Here is a 6,000-nt window from a genome sequence, read left to right as displayed (position 1 = left end):
AGATACAGAACATGTGCTTGTAGAGTCGACATATGTGCAGAATAATTTGTACATGCTGCAGTTAGCATTAGGTATTTACTACCTAAGGAATTTCCAGTCGTTCCAAAATGCTCAGCCAGGGCTATATTTGAGATATATTTTATTATATGTGGTTCATATAATAAATCCAGTTCCAGGCAATTTACAAACTTTGTTTTGCTTCTGTGGTCTTCAGCAAATGAATGTGTTTTTTTTATGTGCCAAACAATTCAGTCACTGTTATTCCAAAATGGAAATGTTTTATTATAATTTTCTTGAGACATGTACTTTGCATTCTAATAGCAGGATGGTCCATTTTGTCTGGGATTAACTTTACTATTTCTGCTTTCATTATCTTTATACACCTCTTGGATCAGCTCTGTTTGTGTGCCCATGCTGTCAGTGTGTGATAGCATGTCTGCAGCTGGTGACAGCAGTCACCGGATCTATCTCACCAACCAGTTCCATTCAGATGAGGAAATCTTTTACTATGATGCCCTCACTGTGATATGGCAGTAGCCCAAAGGCTTACAGGTTTTTGAGCAATGCTTGTTCCCAACATATGGGCCTTAATGGGAGACCCAAGAAAGAATTACACTGGGCTCTGAATAACACATAAGTATATACTAGTCTTGCATAATGGAGAACTGCAATGTCATATCACTCTTCACTACCTTTTACAACTGATAGGCCAAATCAAAGTAGGATTTTGAGAGTATCGCACTGTTTTTTTTTTTCCTTGTTTGGTCTAAGTCACGTAGCTCCTTAATAAATCATAACAGATCTGTGTGCCTCAGGCATCCTGGGTTACCTCCATTTGTTTCACGTTGAATGACTTTGAAATGTAAACTTCTTTTAAGAAGATGTGAAGTTGATGCTGCGTTACTTATTTAACCATGTTTCCATCTAAGAAAAGCAGAGTAATTGTTCTCATGGCAAGTTCATGCTGAACCATTTCAAAACGTTTCCCGGTTTATTTTTCATTTTAAAGTTTTTGCAATATTTAAATACACAAGAGTAGCCATTAGAACCATTGTGAAAAGCAGTGTGTTATCTTTTCACATTTACTCGTATTTCTCTTCACTTGCTTTGAAGATGACTGTAAATATGTATACATTTTGTATTTGTATTGTACATGACACCAAGACCTTCCACCTTTGTTCCTGATCTAGTTCATCACGTACAGGTGTCTCATGAAATGCAAGCCAAGACTAACCCTTCAGGTAAATTTTTCTTCTGTCCCTTATGCAACAATAAAATAGAAGTGGCTTGCTACACCTTGTTAAATTGATTTTTGTAGTACCACAGACAGATCTCTTTTAATGTTTCCTGAACATAATGAATTGGAGAGCACGTAATGGATTTCTTTGTCATCTCATACTTGCTTGTTGGCAAACATTGAGCATTGCTTGGATTGTGATAATGCCTGTGCACCACAGGCCGTACAATATGATCACCAGTCAGGGCATTTTACACAAGAGATTCTATGTTGTCCACAGACCATTGAAGCCAATGTGTAGGAATGGAGCACTTCACAAAAGATTTTATACTGTAGTACATCTCTGTTAAAGTTATTAAGGCACACTACAGATACTTTACAGATGTAGACAGTTGCTTTTCTGCAGATAGCTTGGCTGTGCATGGATATTGAATGCTTGACCTTGAACTCCCTTTGTCACACCAGCTGAGATACATAAGAAAGTGTAACTATTGAGTTATAAGATGCTACTCTTGAGTTTCTCACTCATTCTTTAAATCTTGGAGAGTGCAAAAATACATGTAGTGTAAAAAATATGGTATCAATTTATTTTGGGAGTATCCTTGATCCACATACTAATTGCTTATCAGTGACATACTTGAAAATGATGTATGGTCCAACCCCTGTGTGATAAGGTCTAATTAGGTACATATTACCATTGTCACTAATAACTAATACAGACTCGACGTGTTTTATAAATTAAGCATGTATGAGTCATTTCCGAGCATTTCTCAAGCTATGCTTAAGTACTGAACTTCTGTACTAAAACATAGTTTACAAGTGACCCCTGAAATAATGTTATTGAAAGTGTTTGTGTAATCTAAACCAGTAAGTGGGTATAGTTAACCTGTTTTATGTTAGTCACTAAAGGGAACATCTGTTTTACAGCAGTCTCAAATGGTTTGGTATGTATGATAGCACAGACATCTGTTATGTCAAGAAGTATTTCTGATTGGGTTTTTTTGTATTAGAATCTGCCTTCTTTTCTTCATTTATGTCATCCTAAACCTTGTGATAGTCTATATGAATCTGAACATAATATACAGAATATCAAATCAGACCAACTTAAAACTGCAAGAAATTCAAAAAGTTTTCAGGAAAACAATCTTTATGTCTGTGCTGACATTTTATTGAACCAAAATGAAGTAGGTTGTGCATTACACTAATTAAAATTTGTAATCAACAGGTTGTATGCAGTTCAAGTCACTGGTAAGCAATGTGTCTTCCTGTCACTGTAAGCTGTAGATGTTTTGTAACTTTGTGCCAGGTTGCAAAAGCTGTATTATGGGATTTTGAGTCACTCCACTCAGACCCAGTTCATGTCTGTGCCTGTTCACCTTGTCACTGAGCCCTAGATGACACATGCTTTTTTGGCTCATCCCACAAGTGTTCATGGAGTTCAAGTCTGGCAAATAGCCAACATCCACAATCCGTACTCTCTTTCTAAAACCATGCATCCTATAGTGATGTTTTTCATATTTATTACATTAGCAGCAAATCTATAAAGAGACATAATTAAAGGAAAAGTGGGATTCAGGGTAAAGTACAGTACAGACAATTTCAGTTTTTGGAGGGTGTCATTAAAATATTCAACATTAATAAAAAAATGAAGTAGTGGGTGGTTTTGATCATCAAAGCAGTTTGTTAAACACATACAATTTCCTGGTACATTTAAACCCCAATATCCCACTTCTCTTATGTAGACTCAATATTGTTGTAGGTTTACTTTACATTTTAAATGTATCAAAATTGACCTCAGATCCGGGTTATGGTTCTTTTTGATCCTCCTGGATAATAATAAAATGTTGTCTTCTATAGGACCTGATGGAGATCTCATGCTGTGGCTTTGACCTGAATTTCCACAGGAAAGTTCACAATTGTAGAAATGCTTTGGGCAGCTACATTCTTGGCTCATTCAGTCAAAAGCCACTATTCGCCAAGTTGTTGCTAATTAGTCAGGAATGAATAAGTGTGCTTAAATCCCTCTCCTTAAAGCTGATGGCTTTCTTACCCACTTGTCCTTTAATAATGGCAGGGTTGAGTCAGCTGAGTGCTCCTGGGCTTCAGCATGAAACTCAAAGTGGGCAGCCATTTGAGGCTGGGTTGTTAAAGTCTCACACTACACAATTAGGCCTCTTGTCCTTTTAGAAGAAGCGGGTTTAATTATAACGCAATGTTTATTTTGGATTAGACCCAATCTAAATATAGAAGAGGATTTGTTCCTGTTTTGTCCCTCTGGTTGCATGAAGAGAGATGGTGTCTGCAAAAGACAGCAGTACGACTTTTGTATATTGTTGGGTAAGCCAGAAGACTTTGATGTGATTTTTTATGGATTCAACAAGTTCCTCGAAAAGTACTTTTTAATTTCAGCTAAACATACTGTACAAAGTCGGTCAAATTGGAGGTTTCTTATTTATCGTGAATACTGCGCTGAGGGTATGTCAATAAAGTATTAGCGAGGTCAGTTTGGTAAACACCGCATTTTTGTCTCAGGCAAATTGTAATTCAAAATAAAATGCAATGAAGTAAGTTATTACATATTATTGCAAGGTGTACAGTAGTGAAAGTGATATTTAAGCAGAAAGACAATCAGTTTCTCAGACTGAAAGACTCAGTCCACACAATAACAAGCTTTTACGTGTTTTTTTGTTTTGTATCTATTAATAAAATGTTCTTACGATTGGATACTGTAGCACTTAGAAAGTTTTAAATTGATTTACATTTCTAAAATAAGATAGGGTAAATATACCTGGGACAGGAAAAATGAATTGCCACATCCCTTTTGCTACAATATCTCAGCAGATGTATGAAATACTGTTTTGTTCTCATTTAAGTTAATTCTTTAAAGACAGCATTCAAGTAATGTTTTCTGTATTACCCAGTACTACATCTCTAGATGACATACTGAACTGAAGCACTTTATAAGTATTATAGTATAGCTGGTGGCGATGTGCCCTATAACAGGTCTCAGTAAAACAAACGAAATTCAATCCAAGAAAAAAAAAAACAGTGGTCTTTTATGTTTTAAAGTGGGAGGAGAGACAAAGCCTGAGCTCATGTTTGGGCTCTACCTTAACTTCCTCTCTATGCCCTAGCCAGACAGCTAGACTGCTTACCAATTCCAAAAAACACAAGTCTTTCACAATTCCAAAAGCCCTCACAATCCAGAGCACCTTAGGCTCCACAGTCGTTTGGACATGTTTTTCCTTTTCCCCTTTTCCCTCTCATGTGGCACAGCCTAGAGGATCTGATGTTTACCTTCGGCAACAGGTGCAAGATCAATCCTGAAGCCTCTGCTTCCTGGTGTTTAAATTTTAAATATTGCCCAACATGTACTACGTGGGAATGTAGTTCAGACAACAGACAACTGCTCTCTTGCAGTATTTTTGCTGCTAATTATTATTTATGCAACACGGACTGATTAACCTGTTTGGCAATATGGTGAGAGGATGCAATGTCCTGTACCTGTATAAAGTGTTGAAACACTCCTCCGCTTTTCGCACTATTTCTGCCGAGTAAGACACGACAAAACGTGTGACAGCAGCAGTCACACGAAATGCATACTTGTGAATTTGCACGTGCAAAAGTGATGTGTGCCCACGCAAACGCACACAAATTGTCTATTTTAAACACCCTGCAAAAGTTGTTCCACTCAGTGAAAAAGACAATGCCACATTGTGGAAATTCTGCTGCCAGAAGTCTTGTGGCCTCACGTAGAATCAGAGTGGCACTGGATTCTGCTGGGTGAGCCCATTATGAGTAATGCTAGCTCTCAAGTCCAGAGAAATTCAAAGGCCTGATCAACCATCCCAGCTTCAACTCTGTCTTTCCTTTGTGGTAGATTCTAAAGTCAATCAAGGCTCATATGCACTGCTTACTTTACACCATGAGTGCCTGTCTCCAGTCCATAAGGGCCCCTGTCCAGCAGGTTTTACAGGCCTCTGTAAATCTCCAGCTTCTCAAGAACAAGGAAAGGCTTCAGCTTGTCCACTGAAGCAAATAATGAGTCCATTATCAAATTGAGAGCTTAGGGGGAAAGAAAACTATTAACCTTCTGGCCTTCTAGGACTGGAGTTGTGCACTCCTGCATTAAGCATTGCCTAGTATACAGTAAGAGCCCCGAGAGATTCATTCAACATTTCACTTACCTTTGCTGTAAAGTTTCAATCAAAGGAAACACTTATGAAACAATCTGAAGTGGATACTTTGTGTTACGTACTGTATACTGGTTAAATTGTCATGAAAAAACATTATGTAAATCTTTAAATAACACAAGTTTGAAACCTGGGGGGATGTTTGTACATTTGGTCCTCTGAAGTATTAAATACTTATTGTAATGTTTTGTGTGTTTTGAAACAAATCTCCTTCTTCCTTGTTATAAAATTTACTGAAAGGTAAGCACACTCAACACTGTCAACATAATTTTGCTTTTATCCTTCTGGAATTCACACCTGATTCCTATTTGTAAGTTCCTGCTCTGTTACCGACTCTATAAATAGTTGTAGATGCTGAAGGTTGTGAATTTGTCCTAATGTTAGCATCCGAAGCATAGAGCAATGGAACATTACTGAGGTGTTGGAGCTAGAAACACAACAGACTTTGGGGGGTAACGATACACCAGCAGCGAGAGGAGTTCTAACACCAAGCCTTTGTCTTTAGTTTCCTCTGTTCTGTTATTAGATGCTCCTCTTCCCTAATCTAAGAGGTCTGTAAGAATTAGTTCA

This window comes from Atractosteus spatula, chromosome 2 (assembly GCF_055471065.1).
Source record: "Atractosteus spatula isolate fAtrSpa1 chromosome 2, fAtrSpa1.hap1, whole genome shotgun sequence".
Taxonomy (NCBI): Eukaryota; Metazoa; Chordata; class Actinopteri; order Semionotiformes; family Lepisosteidae; genus Atractosteus; species Atractosteus spatula.
The sequence above is the reverse complement of the archived record's forward strand: the minus strand, read 5'-3'. Positions refer to the sequence as shown.